The sequence below is a fragment of the Pimephales promelas genome, chromosome 25, assembly GCF_988280905.1.
Source record: "Pimephales promelas chromosome 25, fPimPro1.hap1.1, whole genome shotgun sequence".
Classification (NCBI taxonomy): Eukaryota; Metazoa; Chordata; class Actinopteri; order Cypriniformes; family Leuciscidae; genus Pimephales; species Pimephales promelas.
In genome coordinates, this window is record NC_142793.1 from 20,946,710 (window position 1) to 20,966,928 (window position 20,219).

At 36.4% G+C, this 20,219-nt stretch overlaps 1 protein-coding gene across 4 annotated transcripts in view; it reads right to left on the reverse strand.

The window, feature by feature from the left end:
* Positions 1-20,219, reverse strand: part of otud7a (OTU deubiquitinase 7A) — a 70,607-nt gene that overhangs the window by 45,563 nt on the left and 4,825 nt on the right. The window contains exons 1-2 of one of the 4 annotated variants that reach the window (XM_089128004.1): positions 19,336-19,493; positions 5,347-5,383 (exon numbers count right to left, since the gene is read on the reverse strand). The exons of 1 other annotated variant lie outside the window; for it this stretch is intronic. The gene's annotated coding sequence lies outside the window, so the exon portion shown is untranslated. Of the gene's footprint in view, positions 1-5,346; positions 5,384-19,102; positions 19,298-19,335; positions 19,494-20,219 lie in introns of those variants that run through there. 2 more of the 4 variants (XM_039695160.2, XM_089128005.1) reach the window with 2 other exon arrangements.

The following is a 20,219-nucleotide window of genomic DNA, read 5'->3' on the forward strand; positions in this document are numbered from 1 at the left end:
GTCCTAAATATGTATAATATTACCAAAAAGTTTCGGTAACACTTTAGGGTCTAAGTCTTATTAACTAGTTGCTTATTAACATGCACATTACCAGTATATTGGCTGTTTATTAGTACTTATAAAGCAGATATTAATGCCTTATTCTTCAAGACCATATTCTACATCTCTTAATCCAACCCCAACACCTAAACTTAAAGGGTTAGTTCACCCAAAAATGAAAATTAAGTCATTAATTACTCACCCCCATGCTGTACCAACCCCGTAAGACCTTCGTTCATCTTCGGAACACAAATGAAGATATTTTTGATTGAATCTGAGAGCTGGATGACTCTTCCATAGACAGCCTGAGAGACTGCCTCTTGACGGCCCAGAAAGTCATTAAAAGAAAAGGTTTAAATATTCCATGTGCCTACAGTGGCTCAACTATAACTTTATCAAGCGACGAGAATACTTTTTGTGCGAAAAAAAACGTAAATAACGACTTTATTCGACTTTCCATTACTTCCTTATGGGCGCAGGCGCGAGAACTGAGACGAGACCGCTCTTCTTCGACTACTTTTTGTTACCGGCTGCTCACCGCTTAGGAGTTTTACCGCCCCCTACCGTATAAGATGACGTACTGATATAGCCGGAGGCGCAAAACGTTCTGTTTACAAGCAGTACGTCATCTTATACGGTAGGGGGCGGTAAAACTCCTAAGCGCTGAGCAGCCGGTAACAAAAAGTAGTCGAAGAAGAACGGTCTCGTCTCAGTTCTCGCGCATGCGCCCATGAGGAAGTAATGGAAGTCGAATAAAGTCGTTATTTACGTTTTTTTTCGCACAAAAAGTAGTCTCGTCGCTTGATAAAGTTATAGTTGAGCCAATGTAGGCACATGGAATATTTAAACCTTTTCTTTTAATGACTTTCTGGGCCGTCAAGAGGCAGTCCCTCAGGCTGTCTATGGAAGAGTGATCCAGCCCTCAGATTCAATCAAAAATATCTTTATTTGTGTTCCGAAGATGAACGAAGGTCTTACGGGGTTGGTACAGCATGGGGGTGAGTAATTAATGACTTAATTTTCATTTTTGGGTGAACTAACCCTTTAACAACTAACTATTAATATGGAGTAATTAGATGTTTATTGAGGCAAAAGTCATAGTTAATAGTTAGCCAATTGTGAAAATTGGAACCTAATCTAAAGTGTGACCAAAGTTTCTATTACTTTGTTGTTTATTAAATATTGTTTATGTTGTTTGGTAAATATTAGGTTTATAAAATATTGTTAATGTTTATTAAATATGCACCGCTGATAGATGACTGATAGCACCAAAACTATATTCAATTCAACTATATTCTATTCAATCTATTATTATTCAATCTCATGTGATTGACAGCTTGGGCCAGTAAACACATTTTTTTTTTTTTTTTTTTTAGAAAAGAGATGATTCTGCAAGAGGGAGAAGCTAATTTGATTAACGATTATTCATTTACAATAATTACTGCATATTCCAGAAAAAAAAGGGTCAACTTGGTGGTGATGACTTTAAGTACCTGCAGGAGCATGTGTTCTGTGTTTCTGGAGATCAGTGAGGCTGGGCAGGGCAACACTGTGCCCACTGGATGCCAGGAACACCAGATGGAGTCTCCACACCCCTCTGCTGGGCTCAGTTTAATGCCAGCTTTTCAAGTTAGTACAATACTCTAATGTGCAATCTAATAAGGGTGATGATGACATAATATTTTCATTAGCCACCGCTACTCTTGGTTTCGGAAAACAAATTCAAAACAAACAACCACTAAGTATGGTATCATGACATCAACTTTTTCCAAGCATAAATATAAACAAAAACACATGGTATTTATGAAACCACTTTGGATTAGGATTTAGATGTAAAATAATAAAAAAAAGTCCTCCTTTTTTGTAACACTTTAATTTTTTTTATTATTATTTTATTATGAATTAAATAATAAATTACACAAATATAATGCAAAATTTCCAGAATAGAAATAAATATTTATAGTCAAAAATAAATAAATAAATAAAAATAAAACACGAAAATAAATGAAATAATAATATGATCTATTATATTTCTAGCTATATATTTGATACATTTATAGTTTTTTATACTCTGGCAAAGTATTTTAAATGTAAAAGACGTGGTTTTAAAACGTGCTCTGGTTTTTAATGTACGATGAAATCACACATTTGTGGACTTGAAATCAAGTTCTGGATAAGTTGTGCTTCACGTGTGTGGTAAATGTACAGACGCAGAGAGATGGAGATTTAGATGTGACATCTTGTTCCTGGCTAATATCATGATGTCTGGTTTACACTTGACTGATGAGGTAAGAGGCTTATTCAGTACATTGAGTCTAGGGTACATTTGCCAAACCAGACATTTTATGATAATGTGCTCAGCTGTGAACTGAAAACCTCTTTTGAATTTCCTGCACAAGGCAAAGCTGCAATACAAACCGTCTAAATGGCTGAAAGGTCAACAAAATCCTTAGCTCAAGCTCACAATACAAGAAATTTTAAAAACAATTAATCACAGCCGTAAATGCACTTACTGTAAATCAATGAGAGAGTACTGATGGTTCAGCTGTGCATAGAAATGTATGAATGGGAAAAGAATAATCATAGATATCGTCATAATATCATCGTTTTCATGGATAACATAAATGTATAAGATCTAAAAAGATCATTTCACAATTAAAAACCCGAAACTGTATGCAATATGAACATATGCTAACGTGGCTTCAGACATGTTGGGAGTGGCGTTCAGAAATGCTTTTTTATTAAACATAATTAAAAACGCCAAGTCATTTAAAAAAATTATATATATATATATATATATATATAGTATATAATTCAGTGATTGACTTTAACTGGATCAGTCTATTTTATGAATGAATTTAAGAATGAATTTTTTAGACAGGTCTTTTTAAACTGAATCAACTGATTCTTTGAATAATAATAATAATACATTTACAATTCGTGTACAATTTACACAACTTCTCCAATAAACTAGATTGTCAAGATCTTCAGTGAATATATTTCATATTATATGAGTAAAAATCTCTTACAATGCACTTTTTTCTGTTGAAATTCAAAACAAGCATAACTATTATTTAAAACCCATAATGGAACGTTTTTGAGGTCCTCTGTTTTGCATAATTCCAGTATTAGTTCCCTATTTACTGTAAAAATAAATTATTAAAGAAATGAAACCGATATCAACCACAAACACATCCCTTAACATATGTTCCAAAATGTTATCCACACCATGGAGTTTGGGAAGGGATATTGTTACACTGGACACTGAAGCGCAGTCACGGGAAGTGCTTCGGCTGTTAAAACCTGCTCGAAAACCAGCAGATTCAATGACTGAATTTCAATGCAGGGTAGAAAAGGCTATTCAGCCTCTGAATCAATCACTCACTTCCAATCTCTCCTCCTCTAGCCACAATGGTTAGCTTGTGTGTGTGTGGGTATGGATGTTAAGAGCCGGAAGGAAGTACGGGAAAGAACATATGTACCGGATCTGCTGAAGACTCAAGTGATTATCAAGAGCATGTCAATGTGTTCGGTAATAACTCCAGACGCACAAGCCACAACCAAACGAGTGATTCCAAATCTCAGTGTTCATTATTTTACAGTGCACTGTTACGTAGATGATAATCGGGATTCCATTAAAGCAAAAGGCTTTTTATGGCTTTCTTTTTCTGTGGAACACAAAAGGAGATATTTTAAAAAATGTGCTGGTTGCTCTTTTCCAATACAATGGGAAGTGGAGCTTTAATAACAGTGTTTGCTCTGTTTCTCACACATAGTTCACTGTAAAAATGATATGATCAATAAGTTCATGTTTTAACATGTTTTTACATTGCTTTAAGCAATTTTCAACTTTTTTATGTTATACAAGATTCAACTCATTTTTAAGTCAGTTTAATGTAATTAAAGTTGAAATGAAATAAACATTCAATTTGACTGTCCTTAAAAGATTTAAGACACACTGTAAAAAAATTTTGTTTCACAACATTTTTTCTTTTGTCAAATCAACTTAATTTAGTTCAGATAACTTATTATTTTGAGTTTCTGATGATTAAATTAATCTCCTTCATTGTATTAACTCACTTTTTCCAGTTCAATCAACTTAAAATTTTAAGGCAACCAGGTTACTTAATTTTTTAAGTTAAACCAACAATATTTTTTTTACAGTGTCACGTCAAAAGACTCGCATATAGTGCGTAAAGTAGTCACATGGACTACTTTTATGGTGTTTTTTTTTTATCATTTTGAAGCTTGACAGCCCTAATCCTCATTTGCTTTAATGAAACTAAATAAAGCGTTCAGGATATTCCTCAGAAATTCACCTTTTGTGTTCAACAAAAGAAACATTCGGAACAGTGAGAATGATGACTTATTTTTATCACATGTTTCTTTAAAGGAGATCTAAGATTCATGGCTGAGCATTGTGGGAGAATGACTAAGAACCACTTTGAAATGAGTGATTGGTTCTTTCTAGCTGAGAAAACATCTATTTGCATATTTGATACCTTTTCACATCTATGGCATTTGAGGAAATGGCTTCATTAATTTAAGACGGGTTTATTAATGCTAGTTCGTCCGACACATCAGTTTAATTTCTGCAAAAATATTCCCAAAGATCAATGAGATCCATCTCATCTCATCTGAGGACTAACAGGGCTAATTTCTGCTGGTTCAGGTCAAGTCTTTTCGCATGGAAATAAAGAGTGGGGTTAAGTGTGGTGAGGAAAGTGATTTTCGTCACCCCCTCCTTCCCTTTCTAACTTCACCCCTGACGCCTCGACTCGTGATCTGGATCTGCATCTGCAGCCACCAGTCAAACCGTGCAAGTGTTTGTTCCACCAGCTGACGGAAAACTCATCAAACCTGACGGAGAGACGGAAAAGTGCATGTATTTTTCACATAAGTTTATAAAAACTCTGCATTTAGATGCCAATTGGTCCATTCACCAATCATATATGTCTAACCAGGGTCGTTGCTAGCGGGGGAAAAGGTGGTGAGTGACGATTCTAGTCAATAATCCTTTTAATTCTAAAACTTGTAAAATGGACTATTATTATGGCAGCAATACAATAAAAATGTAAAACGTGTTATATACATATATGGCTCGCACGACATTTCCACATTTTTAAAATGACACCGTTCACCATCATTTGGAGAGATAAGAAGCAAGACAGAAAACCATTTAAAACATAAAGCATACATTTCCCTATTATTAATAGGACAAGTAAAGTCCTTTTAACCCCTTTTTTTACCAATCCCTTTAAATGGATAGTTCACCCAAAAATGAAAATTCTTTCATCGTTTACTCACCTTCACGTTGTTCCAAACCAGAGCGAGTTTCTTTCCTCTGTTGAACACAAAAGAAGATATTTTGAAGAATGTTGGAAAGCCATTGACTTACATTATGAAAGTCAACGCTATTTTGTTAAAGAAATTAGCAGAAGATGGAAACTCGTACAAGTTTGGAACGACATGTGAAAGATGAACCATCCCTTTAACGAACAAAAGCCAGGCTCTTAATGACATCATCCTTCAGGAAGTGACATAATGGGTTTGATTTAGTTGGGAATCTATACAAACATAATCAAAACATCAGCAATGCTAAACATAATTAGCATTAGCATCAACATATTAGCGAAATGTTAATTGGATTTTCTCTCTCTAAATCAGCATGATATCAATAATCTCAAACGTTAATTAAAAAATCAATAACGGTCTATCGCATAAAAGGCAGTTACAAGCAGTTTTATCAGACAAGCAACCATTCGGCGTCTTTTCTTAATTTAATAATATGAAACTATTGGTAGAATTAGCCGTAAACTGGCTAATTTCAATGGTCTCATTAGTCTCTCCATTTTACGAAGATTTGTGGATATCTTGGATGGGTATAAAATTGCGTATAGAAACGTGACAATTATTTTATATAGGATGACCGTTTTTTGGTAAAAGGATAATTGACTGAGACTTTTTTATGCACTTCCGCTTTGTCAAAAACAGAATAGTGCAAAAGATGAATGGAAACTGTGGTATTGACACACAAACTCTGCCTTTTCTTTTTTCTCTTTCTGCAGTTGGACAGGAACATTCATTTGTACTGTAGTTCTTGTCAAACATACTGATTTTAGTCCAAAATAAAATCCTCAGCTAATGCCTCTTAATGGTGAAATTGTCCCACGTAAAAAAACAAACATTACTGTCCACATAGTAAAGGCAGAAAACAGACTTAGCTTGCTAGCTTTAGCATTCTCTGTATGCATGGCTCTGGTCCAATCCTTTTCTAGTAAAGGCTCTGTGTTTGGGCCTGGACTCTCTACGGATTGGCATGGGAACAGACAGAACCAACATGGCTTTGAACGCAGCGGTAGGTTGGGCCGGCTGAGCCAGAACCGGGCCTCTCCTTTTCTCTCATTGTGTCTCTCTCTTGTTTCTGCCCTAGTTTTGAACAAGAGCTCAACTAATGCAACATCAGTTGACCCAAATCTAGAGGGGTCCATCAAGTGATTTACATGAAGACAATTCCAAAGATTTCCCTAAATGAAATGTAATTTGTTATAGAGTGACATATGGAGCAAGGTGCAATTTTTCACAGCTGAACGTCGACACTGAGGTGGCAGGTTGTCTGGAGCGGAAAATGTCTCAGAGTGCAAATGAGATTTTAGCTAAACCTGTAAAGACGTTTTACTGTAATAAATCAAAAGCAGGGCTGTACAATAAATCAAATCATGATATTAACAAGTGTCTTTGAATATTACAATACAAAAGACTGCTATTTAAATATGAGGTTTGCATGTTCTGCATGCCTCTGTGTGAATGAGCGCCACAGTTTCGTCCACTCAACTGCCGTCTCACTATACGAGGATATGAACATATGAACTTCATCTGCAAAGCTTTTCTGAGAACCAATTCACCAGCATTTCACCATTTCATTTGAGAAAACTACACAGAAACTTAAAGATCTTAATGAGAACCTGTCAAAATAAAAGTGGTTTAACCTAAATAAAAATTGTGACTGATATATTTTTACCATTTTACAGTAGAATGTACTTTTGGAATTGCATGTTTCCCTCCATGTTTTAATTTTAAAAGTAAACCTTTATTGTGTCACATGTTAAAATTTATTTTGATTGCATTTTAGGAGATATTTAAATTGTAAATGTTTGATACTTTCATTTTATTTCCACCATTTTTGATGATACATTTGTATTATAACATAATTCCAGAAAAACTGACACCACCGAATTTCCAAAGATAAAAAAAAAAATCATTTTATAACGGCCCTAATACTGTGAAAATTGTAATAAACTATTAAATTGTTAAACGTATATACATTTTATTGGTTAAACATGCTTTTTTTAAACGCTTAAAATGGAATCCAGAAAATTTTTGATGGAAATTGTGAAAAATAGAACAGAATTTGGGAAAAATAGAATAAATTTTATATAGAGTCCTTTTTTGTTATTAAATTGTATATAAGTTTCATGATTTCAATCAAGCAGACATGCTTTAGGAGTTCTAATATTTAATTTGACCATTAAACAGAATCCAGAACAATAAAAACGGAAAATAAAATGTATTTTATAGGGCCTTACTATCTAAATAACGTGCGTGTCCACGTTTGAGGGATGTACAGCACACATAAACAATGTTAGCTTGTCAGATTTTGTCAAACATGACAAACTAACACTGTAAAACAGCAAAAACTAATCAAGCATATCTGACTGATGACATTACACCGCATTTACAAACAGTGTGGGTGAGTCGATCATTTCCCAACTTTGTTGGTTCTGAATTGCTTGAATACTCGACTTTGAAATGATGTAGTAGTGTTGGTACACAACAGCTCGTTGTTGCCTCCTGAGACAGTGCTGATGGGAAACAAAGGCTCAGAGGGACATTGGGTGGAGGTGACGTGTCTGTTGAGCTTTCTTTGCCTGCTGTATGTCAGTTTGTGTCTGGGCTGTCATTTTCTTGCACCCATCCCCCATTGACAGAGTAAACACAGTACGAATGTCACCGCTGGCCACCAGCCCTTCATCATGTGCCTGCGTTTGTCCAGCGAGGGTGTGTTTGTTTGTGCCAAAACACCCAGCGTCCCTCTTAATTGAATTTTCACTGTCTCACTTATGTGTCTCAACATGGCTTTCTTCCAGATACAATTGACATTGCCCCCTCTCTTCCTTTAGAGAAGAGCCCAAACATCCTTATCCTTCACCCCTCCTTTATTCTTCCCTCTCCGTTCTCTTACGCTACCGAGAGATCCTTTCGGTCTCTTCGGATTGTTTTAATTCATGTCCTACTTCTGCCTAGTTGAAGTATGCAGAAATTCTCCAAATGTAGTAGAATGGCCTACTTGCGTCTAGTGAGGATAATATAGAAAGAACATGAAGTTTACTTGTTCACCCAGCTGGAGTTAGTTCCTGGAGTAAATATATGTAAACTGTGTGTGAAAATGGAATGTGCCTGTGTTTCATATGGCATGCGTTCATTCGACCAATTAATTCCATGGATTTGCATTTTCAGGCCCCCATGAACGGCTAAAATGGATTAAAAGTTTTCCTTTTTAGATAAAAAATGTGTCACGTAACCAACCCCTCAAAAAAGTAATTTAATAGATGGAAGAGATTTCAATGAAAGATTTCTGCATTTGGAATAACGTGCAACAGTGGAAAAAAAGGGTACAAAGGGCACATTTTAGCTTCCTTATTTGACGTTCACAAATTTTAGCTATTTTTCACAAAACAGATAAAGTGGTGTCAAATAAAAGCAAAAAAGCAGCCTCAAAATGTCCAAACGCCACAATTAGAAGCTAAACAACAATTGATAATGTTACCATTGTTAACACTTCTGAATGATCGCGTACGCGAACTCGACAATCGACTACTGTGGACTTTGACCGAAAACAGGAAGCAAATAGAGGTATGTGAGCTGGCTATATAAATAAACATCATTTTTATTAATATCTTTCACATCTACTGCAGTCAGATTGACCGTGGTCACTCTTATAACACCACTCACATGGCTGTGCACTCGTAATGACAAATCAAGGATCTTAGGCTAAAACAGGTTTAGAACATGCCCCATTGAAGTCAACAGGGTGCGAATTTTAAAAAGATGATAACACGGTGTAGACAACACCGATTTTTGACATTTTTATCTGTACTGACAGCACTCTAAAGGTACAAAAAGGTTAGCTCAATGTTAAAATTGACTGGAGTTCTCCTTTAATATTGAAAAGAAAAGGGAAATATTTTCCATCATAAAAAAACTTATCATTCATGCCACAAGATACTTGAGATACAGTGCATGTTGACTTAATGTTGACACATGGGCTTAAATATGATTAGCTGTAACAGCAAAGTCAACGAAATTGAAGACAGCTTCTCAATGTGGATTTTACTAAGAGCTAAAGCACAAGACTAGCATGCTAACTGTGTGTGAAAATGTATAGGAGACAAAGCAGCATAAAGACATACTAACCACTATTGAACCTCTTATGCAACTTCTGAAGTATTTACTTCTGAAATCATTGGGAGGGAATGAAATACTTCTTAGAAGTTCATGGGTGATAAGATGACATGTGCTAACCACAGTATTACTGCAACATCCTGTAAAACACTTGTGACATCAGGTACATGGCTGGTTATACAGTAGGTTAAATATTATAAGTGTGTACTAAAAGTCCCATTCAGATTTTATACTCATGCAGCTGTTCTTTAACAACAATGGAATCAATGCCAATTTTCTTTTCCACATCCTACTCAAAAGATTCCAGTAAATGCATCAGTGTTTGAGTCACACAAGTCTAATGTGAGTAAAAATCAAACGTCAGCTAATTAAATTTCCAGGCCCACACAGAATACAATTGTTTTCACATTTTCTGAGTTTATTCTGAGGGAAAATCAGGGGAAACACCCATCCAATTTGACAGAATCTACTTAAATACAAACATATAGAAAACTTTTTTTGCTTTTTTTTTACACTGCTACGGTGTATGCAAACCAGCCATTTAAATGCTGAGCAGAAAGCTCATTGGCTCCAGATGTGACATGAGCCAGTCAGCTTGTGCCATAGATATATACACTAGATGTTGCTTTGGCTACGGCAGTTCATTAGAACGAATGCGTCAACAGAGCCACTATCTTGGAACAGGGGAGCCCCTCCACTTTAATGCATCAGCGTCAATGTAGACAAAGGTCTAACGGAAATAAAATCGCCACAAAATCATTGTGAATACGAATTTCTCGGGGGGGTTTTTTGTTGTTTTTTTTGGTTCGTTCCAATGGTCAGGCATGTATTTATCATTGATTCCAGAAAAAAATGTAAAAAAAAATGAAAAAACATTCTTCCTAGTTCAGATTTCATTCGTGTGAACATCATACACAGCACAAAAGTCCGCCACCATCAATTAATTTACCTTGCTACTTCCTACTTCCCAAGATGGCGACGGTTTTAACGCATGCTTAGAAACCCAAGGTGACATCTAGTATGTCTATGAGCTTGTGCGATAAACAATGTGAATATCATCAGTGCTCCCTCCCACTAGGGTTGGGTATCGTTTGAATTTGAACGATTCTGATTCCGATTCCAATTGTTTCGATTCCGGTTCCTAACGATTCTCGATTCCGATTCTTTTAAGAGGCAGGGTCAAAAAAGTTTAGCTAACCTTGCTAACCAACGGCCTTTCTGAAGGAAATAATCCTTTCTGAAGGAAATACTCCTTCTGTAAAAATACGCCTTTTGTCACAAATTTTGCATTTTGCCGAGATTTCGTTATTTTTAGAAAAGTAAGGCCACACTTTGGATCGCCGACGTTCGACTCGCGTGGTTATGCCAACACTTCCGGTAGACGCTTCTTCGTTGGTGTTGTTCAGCGGTTTCTTCTTCCGCTCGGCGGACTGTGAATATCGAAACTAGGAATCGAAATTTTAACTTTTGAACGATACCGGGAAAAACGAAAAGTTAGTCTCGGTTCCAATCGATACTCGATTCTCGATACCCAACCCTAGCTCCCACTGATGGCAAGTTTGTACAGTAGTTCAAGTACAGTATTAAATACAAACAAGGACTTGGCTTGACATAGAGCTACTGTATAAACATTAACAGAAAACTCGCCAAACAGTGCTTACACAAACAATACTAGAGCATGGCAAACTTGCATGCTTAAATACCAAAGGACTAGTCCCTAAACAAGTCACACCTGTTAACATAATCAAGACAATAAACCAATGACAACTTGACACAAGAGACAAGGGAAGCACATGACAATACAGGAAATATAACTGTCACATGAAACCTGAACCCAAAACAAACTACTGTATACATTACATTATTTTAACAATGCTCCAATGAAAGAAGCAAGATATTGCTTCCTTAGTTTAATAAATCCAATTAATAAATCCAATCAGATCCTTATAGTGTAATTTCTAAGCATCTCGAAGCATCTAGATCATCAAACAAATTAAAATTCATAACCTCTACCTTCAAAGGCTGTGACACATGGCTGTGACCTTCAGTCATACCTCCATCATAAGAACTTCTCACCCTGTCCGTCTCCAATCTGTTCTTCAGCCTCACACCAGCGAGTCCTGACCTGACCTAACGTCTGTCGGATGGAGGCGCATATTTAACCAGTCAGGTCCTCTGTCCCATGGCCTCTGTTCCTGGTCCAGTCTCTGAGCTGTCAGTTTGATTCCTCACCACACTTTGAGTTTCTCCACAGACTGTCAGTCACGTCTGAAGTTTGACTCTCACTTCGGCTTTCTTGAGGACATCTCTACTTGGTAATAAAGCAAGTGACTTGTTTTAGTTTTGTGATGTCGTCATGACTTTGGTTATGAAACACTTAAGAACTTAATTAAGCGAATTGTGACCTTAAATTGTTGGGTGAACTATCTCTACAAAAGCTATGAGTTGTCAATATTTGAACCGTGCGTGGTATGATTCATCATTTAATACTGCTGTTAAATGTTATCTTAAGCAAATCTCAAAATGAATATTCATATTTCATAATGCACATTCTGTAAAAGAAAAGAGACAGCCCAGATATTATATTAATATTAACTGTGTAATACACTTTTCATAAATAGGCATTAATAATAATAATAGTAATAATAATAATAATAATAATAACAATAATGAATTACTTTTTAATATATTCATGTGTGGCATTTAAATTTGGCTTTCTTTAATATTGTTTGTCTTTCTTCAGAAAAATTATTAACAAAAAATACACATTTTTAGCTGGGGAAGTTTCTGAAATTTAATTTAATCTATAAAAACACAAATTTAATATGACTTTAAATTAAAATGCATTATTTAAACTGCACATACAGAAAATTATAATGTTGTAATGCCTAAATTCACTTGTAGTATTTAAAATATTGACTTTTACAATATTTTTTATTTATTTATAATTTATATTTATCATTTATTTAGACCAAATAGTATAGATTTAAATTTCTGCCATTTATCAGTTGTTGGCCATAATATAAAATTTCTGCCAAAATTCAGTACATCCCTAATCTCAGGTCCGCATAAACGAAATCATGAACTGTTTGAGAAGCTGCAAATTCATTACAATTCCTCAGACACGGTCACATCCCACAACAAGCTGCTTGACTCGCCATCATATTCTCCTCTGTAAACCTCTGCAATCTGCTTCACACAATCTTAACCTCATCAGCACACATCTTGTCAGTCGTCACTTTTAATTCAAATAGGATTAAAGTGAACACTATCCCAAAGGCACATACTACAACTCTAAACCATGTCAAAGTTATATTAAACGTCTTCAGGTAAAGCTAAGTTCAAACTACTGTAAGAGTTATATCAAATTGGTCTACAACATTTAATCGATAATAATCGATAATGAAATCTGTGTGAAATCTGATGTGTTTCCTGGCATGAAGGCGGGGCAACCTGTCACTCACATTAGATCTACCAATAGCAAAACACAACTATCCAATCAATTCCCCATGAAGAAAATCACGTCCCGCCCTACATTTGTTCTTGTTTGAGAAGCAGTTTCAAATGTCACAATAGAGAACATTTTATACCAGCTTTCAAATTTGACTAGATGTTATGCAGATTATTTAAAGGGATAGTTCACTCAAAATGCTATCTATCTATCTATCTATCTATCTATCTATCTATCTATCTATCTATCTATCTATCTATCTATCTATCTATCTATCTATCTATCTATCTATCTATCTATCTATCTATCTATCTATCTATCTATCTATCTATCTATCTATCTTTTACTTGATCTGGAGTATCTGAGTGTCTGTATGGACGGCCAGACAATCAGTATGAACGTTAACACCAAGATTAGAGACAGAGTTCGTGAACGAGAGAAATTTCAGGAAATTAAAAGTCATCACAGAATGACCCCGTCCACTCTCTGACCTTTGCAACCCTTCCTGATTTTCTCCCACTGCCTTTTCAATCCCTTCATTCCCCTACTTTTTCTCTCTGGACCGCTCCTCCCGACAATCCATTTTGCCCTCTGGGTGACCTCTCCCTTCTTGTGGACAGACCACTTAACATTGCTTCCCCACCTGTGGAGCCGCGGAGGGAGCGCGGAGCACTTCAAAAGCCCCGTGCAGTGATTGAGCACTGATTGCTGTGGGCCACTTGACTCATTTCATCTCATCTCAAGGACTAAAAGTTCTGGAGAATGAGGTGGGAGGCAGATGGAATGCTGCGGAAAAACAAGCAGCTTCTGCCTTTGATGGGATGAGCTTCCTTTGTAAGCCTTTCACAAAGCCAAACAATCAAAAAATGAGGATATATTAGACTTTTCCAAAAGTTAAATGCAAAATACAACACTTATGACTTATATTTAAACCACTTTTATGTTGATACACTAAATATAGTCTAGTCTAAAAATGTGGAGGGTGATGGTATTCTTTATAGAGTTACATCTTAGGGAAAAGGCGGTATACTTAATTTTCCTTCACTCTTGTTTACATATATTTGTTCTTGGCAGATACTTTCCTACAACAGGGACTGACAATAAAGTCCATACAATGTGTTTATGGGAATTGGTAGTTAAATTTCTCCTGATGTGCCAAGTTTGCAAACACATAGACAGAGAATAATGATGATAGATGCATATGGTTTAAGAAGACTTTGAATATATAGCAGGCAAATATGTATGGACTAACTTTTGTGGTGGTCTGGGGCTTAAAATAGGATTTTAGTGCTTTTGGATTATTGCAGAATTTGCTTTTGGTTCTTCTTGCGTTTTTTTTTAGTTCATCATAATAATCTTTACAAATGAATACAGCTTTTAAACATTTTTACATGTAAATAACAGAACAAAAACTCATCATTTTCATTCAGAAGGTCCCCCTGGAGCCGTTTTGGAGTTTGTTTACGATGGATGAACGCGTATGTTTTTGACCTTCAATCTGTTGGTTGTAATCCACTGCCATTATAAAACTGGGAAAAATCCAGGATATGTTTTAATATAACTCTGATTGTATTCGTCTGAAAGAAGAAAGCCATATACATCTAGGATGGCTTGAGGGTGAGAAAACCATGAGCTGATTTTCATTTTAAAGTGAAATAATCCTTTAACAAGATGGCGAAACCGTAAGGCCTAAAATGCTAACTCGTTTCCAAATTTTGGCCTACAAAAATACGTCATCCCTGCACCACTCTATTGTATACATGCAGCTCGAGCTGGCTGGCATCACTCGCCCAGGCTGTTGTTTCACCGCCCAAAACGAAACCGATGAGACGCAAGAACAACAAATGCTTGCATTGAGGAGGACTTGAATGAAGGGGTTAAGAGCTACACACAACTCTAGTTTAAAAGATATAAAAGACATTTAAACGCACATAACTTTTGGAGAGAAATCAACACAGTCTCATGAAGATGTGTATTTATTATGCGTCATTTCTCGTGGCATTTATACGCCAAAAATGTTTTTTTTGCGTGCTTATGCTACATACGCACTAAAAAACCCTGGGGTAGGTTTAGGGGGTAGGGGGATGGGGAGTTTGTGCGTATTATACGCCAAAAAGAGCGTTTCGCACGCGAAAAACCCGTACCATATACACGCAAAAACTGTTTTTGCCGTATAAATGACATTCGTGCTATAGATACGAACTTTCATGAGATCGGGCTCAGAGAAATAGTGCAGACACTGGGAAGTGGGACACTTTCTCGTGCGCATGTGTTTGCATACATGATTAAATGGAGTATAGGCCTACATTGGCGCCCTTACTCGGTATAACTTACCAATCAACTAACATAATCATTATTAGAGTATTTAAAACACATTTATTCTTTTTTTTTACACATTTAAGAATTGGAATATCAAGTATTTTAAAATCTTGCTAACACTATTTTGAATAATTTGAACTATACATCAGTCATAAAGCGCAAAAAGTGGATAATATCAACTGGTTTAGCTTCAAATTCCAGATTAAATATGGGACATCAAGTAGCAATCCAACAGATTAATAAATATTTATTATTATTATCATTAAATTATTTAGCATTGTTTGTTCTCTCTGGTCACGTCCCAAACCGGTGATCTCTTGTAACAAATGAATGAATTTTATGTCTGACTAAGGAGCCGATCTCAGCGACCTCAGCTCTGCTAGTAAAGTATTGCCGACATGGACAGAATTACATGTAGTAACTGATCAGTTGCCAAACATTGTCCCCTGGTGTCGCGTTGCACACAGGACCTCAGTGGCTGCATCGACCTGGGGTGTACACTTTGGTCCCTTGCCCTGATCGTTCCATCTGTCTCCAAATCATCATTGTTTTGGAAAAAAAGCTGGAGTCTTGCAGACTGGGTCAATAGGGGCATGCTGGATTGTATGGCAGCATCTGAAACAGACAGGTCAAGGTCACACGTATTCTTGTGTGCCACCCACCTTGGGTGAAGGTCTGCACAGACACAGACGGCAACAGACACTTCGTCGGAGCTTGTTTTCACCAATTCACCTGTGTGGCCTTTTCAAAATTTCCCCTCTAGGATCTTTTTGCTATTTTCTAATGCTTTGAGTTGAACCTTAAATCCCTAGTATGATTAATGGCTGTCAACTCAGATTGTAATCCAGTTTGCAAGGGCCTAGTTATATTACAATATCAGGAAATAGTATTGCTGGATAATTCAGGTGGTTTTAAAAATATGATATATACTCTACACTCACCGGCCACTTTATCAGGTACACTGCTTGTTAACGCAAATATCTAATCAGCCAATCACATGGCAGCAACTCAATGTATTTAAGCATGTAGACATGGTCAAGATGATCTGCTGAAGATCAAACTGAGCATCAGAATGAGGAAGAAAGATGATTTAAGTGACTGGTAAGTATTTCAGAAACGGCTGATCTACTGGGATTTTCACGCATAAGCATCTCTAAGGTTTACAGAGATTGGTCTGAAAAGGAGAAAATATAAAGTGAGTATCAAATCTGTGGCTAAAAAAATGGCTTGTTGATGCCAGAGGTCAAAGGAGAATGGCTAGACTGGTTCTAGCTGATAGAAAGGGAACTCAAATAACCACTGGTTACAACCGGGAGAGCATCTCTGAATTCACAACATGTCAAACCTTGAAGCAGAAGAGCTACAGCACCAGAACACAAGCCGGTGACGGTCCTATCAGATGAGAACAGGAAACTGAGGTTACAATTTGCAAGAGCTCACCAAAACAAGACAATAGAAGTTTGGAAAAACGTGCCTGGTTTGATGAGTCTCGATTTCTGCTGCGACATTCAAATGGAGGGTCAGCAACATGAAAGCATGGATCCATCCTGCCTTGAATCAACGGCTCAGGCTGCTGGTGGTGTAATGGTGTGTTGGCTATTTTCTTGGCCCTTTAGTACCAATTGAACATCGTTTTCAACACCACAGTCTACCTGAGCATTGTTGCTGCTGACCATGTCCATCCCTTTATGACCACAGTGTTTCATCTTCTGATGGATACTTCACCATGCCACAAAGCTCAAATCATCTCAAACTGACATTGACAATGAGTTCACTAAACTCAAATAGCCTCCAAAGTCACCAGCTCGGGAGATTCTCATCACGGATGAAATCTGCAGCAACCAATGATGATTTCATGTCAATATGGACCAAAACCTCTGAGGAATGTTTCCAGCACCTTATTAAATCTTTTAATCGAGGAATTAAGGCAATTCTGGAGGCAAAAGGGGGTTCAACCCGGTACTAACAATGTGTAAAGTACTTAATAAAGTGGCCAGGGAGAGTGTGTATATACATATCCTAAAATCCACATAAGTATGCAGTATATTTTACATCACCATTATGAAAAACACAAAGACAAAACAAAGGGATGCTTAACACATGCCATTATAAGGAACATTGCCAGAAATGTCTAACTTCAATGGATGAAAGTCTCCTGTTACAGAGAATAATAAATAATTTTCCAATTCAGTGTGTTCTTGTGAGTGCTGTTTGATGCTAAAACAAACTGACAAGAGCGTTAGAGGCCAAGCTTGAATTCAGGCCTCCAATAACTTCACGAATTACTTCCATTCTTAAGAAACCACATGCACAAAATATTAATCATTCAGACAGCAGCAGAATATGGTCGTCAGTCCACTATTTGACTCCTTGTACACACACACCGTTATTTTAAGGACTCCGAAAACCTGTGTGAACGCAACTGGACTGGACAACTCGTTGTCTGTCATGTCATACAGTGTTAGAGAGCTGCTCTGCGCTGCTCAAACAAAGTAAGAGAGTAAATGTAGCCTAAGATATGGTATCTGATTTTACAAACATACTCTTTTGGCCAGCTACGAAATACCCTTTTTTTTTTTAACTAAGGCAAAGCAACAATATTTCATAAATCAAATGAAGCTTAAATGTGCAGTCAGTAATTTTTTGTCATAAAAGTACAAGTAGTGTTGGACTCTATACTGACACCTACTGGCCTGGATGTATGACGTTTGTTTACTAACTGCAGTTGTTTATCTCTTGTTTTGTTTCTTTTCTTCCTTTTTTTGTTTATACTTAAATTTATTTTTTATATATCATTTTAAGCACTTGCTTAAAGTGCTAGGCGTATGAAGAAAAATTAATTTTTGCAATTAGTAATAGAAGTATCAGTAACTCTGGTCACATGATCTCAAAATGGTGCCCGAGGGGCTGACCCGCATACCTGTAAAATAATAGTTATTTTTTGGAAATTGATCTGCCTAGAGCAGTGATTCTTAAATTTATATGATTAAACATTATTTTGAACAATTCAACAATATAGACAGCATATTTACTTCTGGAATGATGACAAATGTTCTCCATTAAAGTTACAATTTAAGGAGAACAAGTCAGGGAAGTTGTCCTGTGCAAATGGACTGTACAAGATAATACAATATTTCAAACTCAAAAATAAAGTTTTCAAAGTGCCCAACTAACTGTACATTACACTTTATGTACCTTCATTTTTTTTAAATAAATATAAATAAGTAATCTTGAAGCTCCCTAGATTAATGCAACCTCTTATTTGAGGACCAGTCTGCCTAAAATTCATCTCAGCAATTTACAGATTTTTTTTTCCAAAACTGTTGTCCATTTCTAAAACTTTGCTTGAGAAAAAAAAATGCTTGAGTGCACCTTTAAGCTCAAATAAAAGAAAAATAAATAAATACTGAGCTCAACAGCCCAGCTGAGGGCCTAAACGCACCATTGCATAGCTAGGTTGTTTACAGGTACCTTCAGCCCAAAGCTCCTATAGGCAATATTATTAAAAGAATCTATAGGTCAAATAACCAAAGATCCTTCCTGACACACACATGCTGATTTCTGCCAGGGATTTGTGCATACAGAGGCAATGAACATGAATGCATCCACCTATCATCCTCCTCTTAGCCTACATCAAATACAGCCTAATAGGATATATTTGATCATTATTTTGTAATCCACAAACGGCTTTTTTCCCCCGTCAGCCTGTTACGCAACAGTCCCAACCCATAATGATATATAGTCATATAATGTGTGTACAGACAAAGAAAATTCAATCCCCCATCATATCGCAATGCATTTGATGATGATGCTCTGGAAAGACGCCCTTACCTCAAATTCAGCAAACAATCGGCTATTTATTAAACTACACAAGTTCCTTTGTTGAAACGGTCCTCGATTGGGAAAATAAATAAATAAAAACACTGTATACCCGCAAGATGCGTCTTATAGCGGTCCGGACACGTACAGAAGACAGGTGCACCTGCGCAAGGATCCCTACAGCCTCTTATTCCAAACACAGACGCTCCATATGCCAGTAGGCTATTATTTAGGACGCGTCTTACCGTGCCTCAGTCAGTCCTTGGTGTATTCCTCATCGTCCATATAACAGTCCGCTCGAGAATGGCTTTAAAATCATATGCCCAACCCGCCGCTGTATTCTTTCACATCCTCATGTCATTCACTGATGCAGCAGTGCCACCGACGACACGCCCACCTCGTCTCTTACCCCCACTTGAATGACGTAAAGAAACAACAGACTCCGCCCACATCCCCTTTCATGCCTATTGATTGACGTAAGAAATGAGATGCAGACCCCGCCCACCTCTGGAAAACAGCTGCCTGTAGGACTGCTGGCTCAGTTTGTGGTAGCCTACTTTATATGGTATAAAAGCAAAATACTGTTATAGTATTAAAATATTATAATGGTGATAGATAAAAAAACGCACGTTTTTCGTCCATTTTTGTATTTGTGAATTATTACGTAGGCTATTTATATTCAACATTTCGCACAAGTAATGGCTTGAAAAAATGTTTTTTTTTATATAAAACAGAAAAGTAGAATAGAAAAATAAAACAAATAATAAAAATATTGTTTCCATTGTCGTTTAAAAAAAACGATCTCAGATTTTTTGGACATTTTTAAATTATATTTCTCAGAATAATCTATTCCTCAAAATTGGATTTCATTTTAATGGAAAACGTACTTTCCATTAGGGCGGTACTTGGCGTTTCTTGGCTATTCATTTACATTGCAATATTTGCAAAAATATAACCTACACTGTAAACAATAATATGACCAATAACAACATATGTTCTTACATTGCTTTAACTCATCAACATAAGTTAAGCCATTTTTTTAAACTTTTTTCTTACAAGTTATTCAAGATTCGACACATTTAATAAGTTAGTTTAATGTAATTTACGTTGAAATAACTCAAGTTGATTG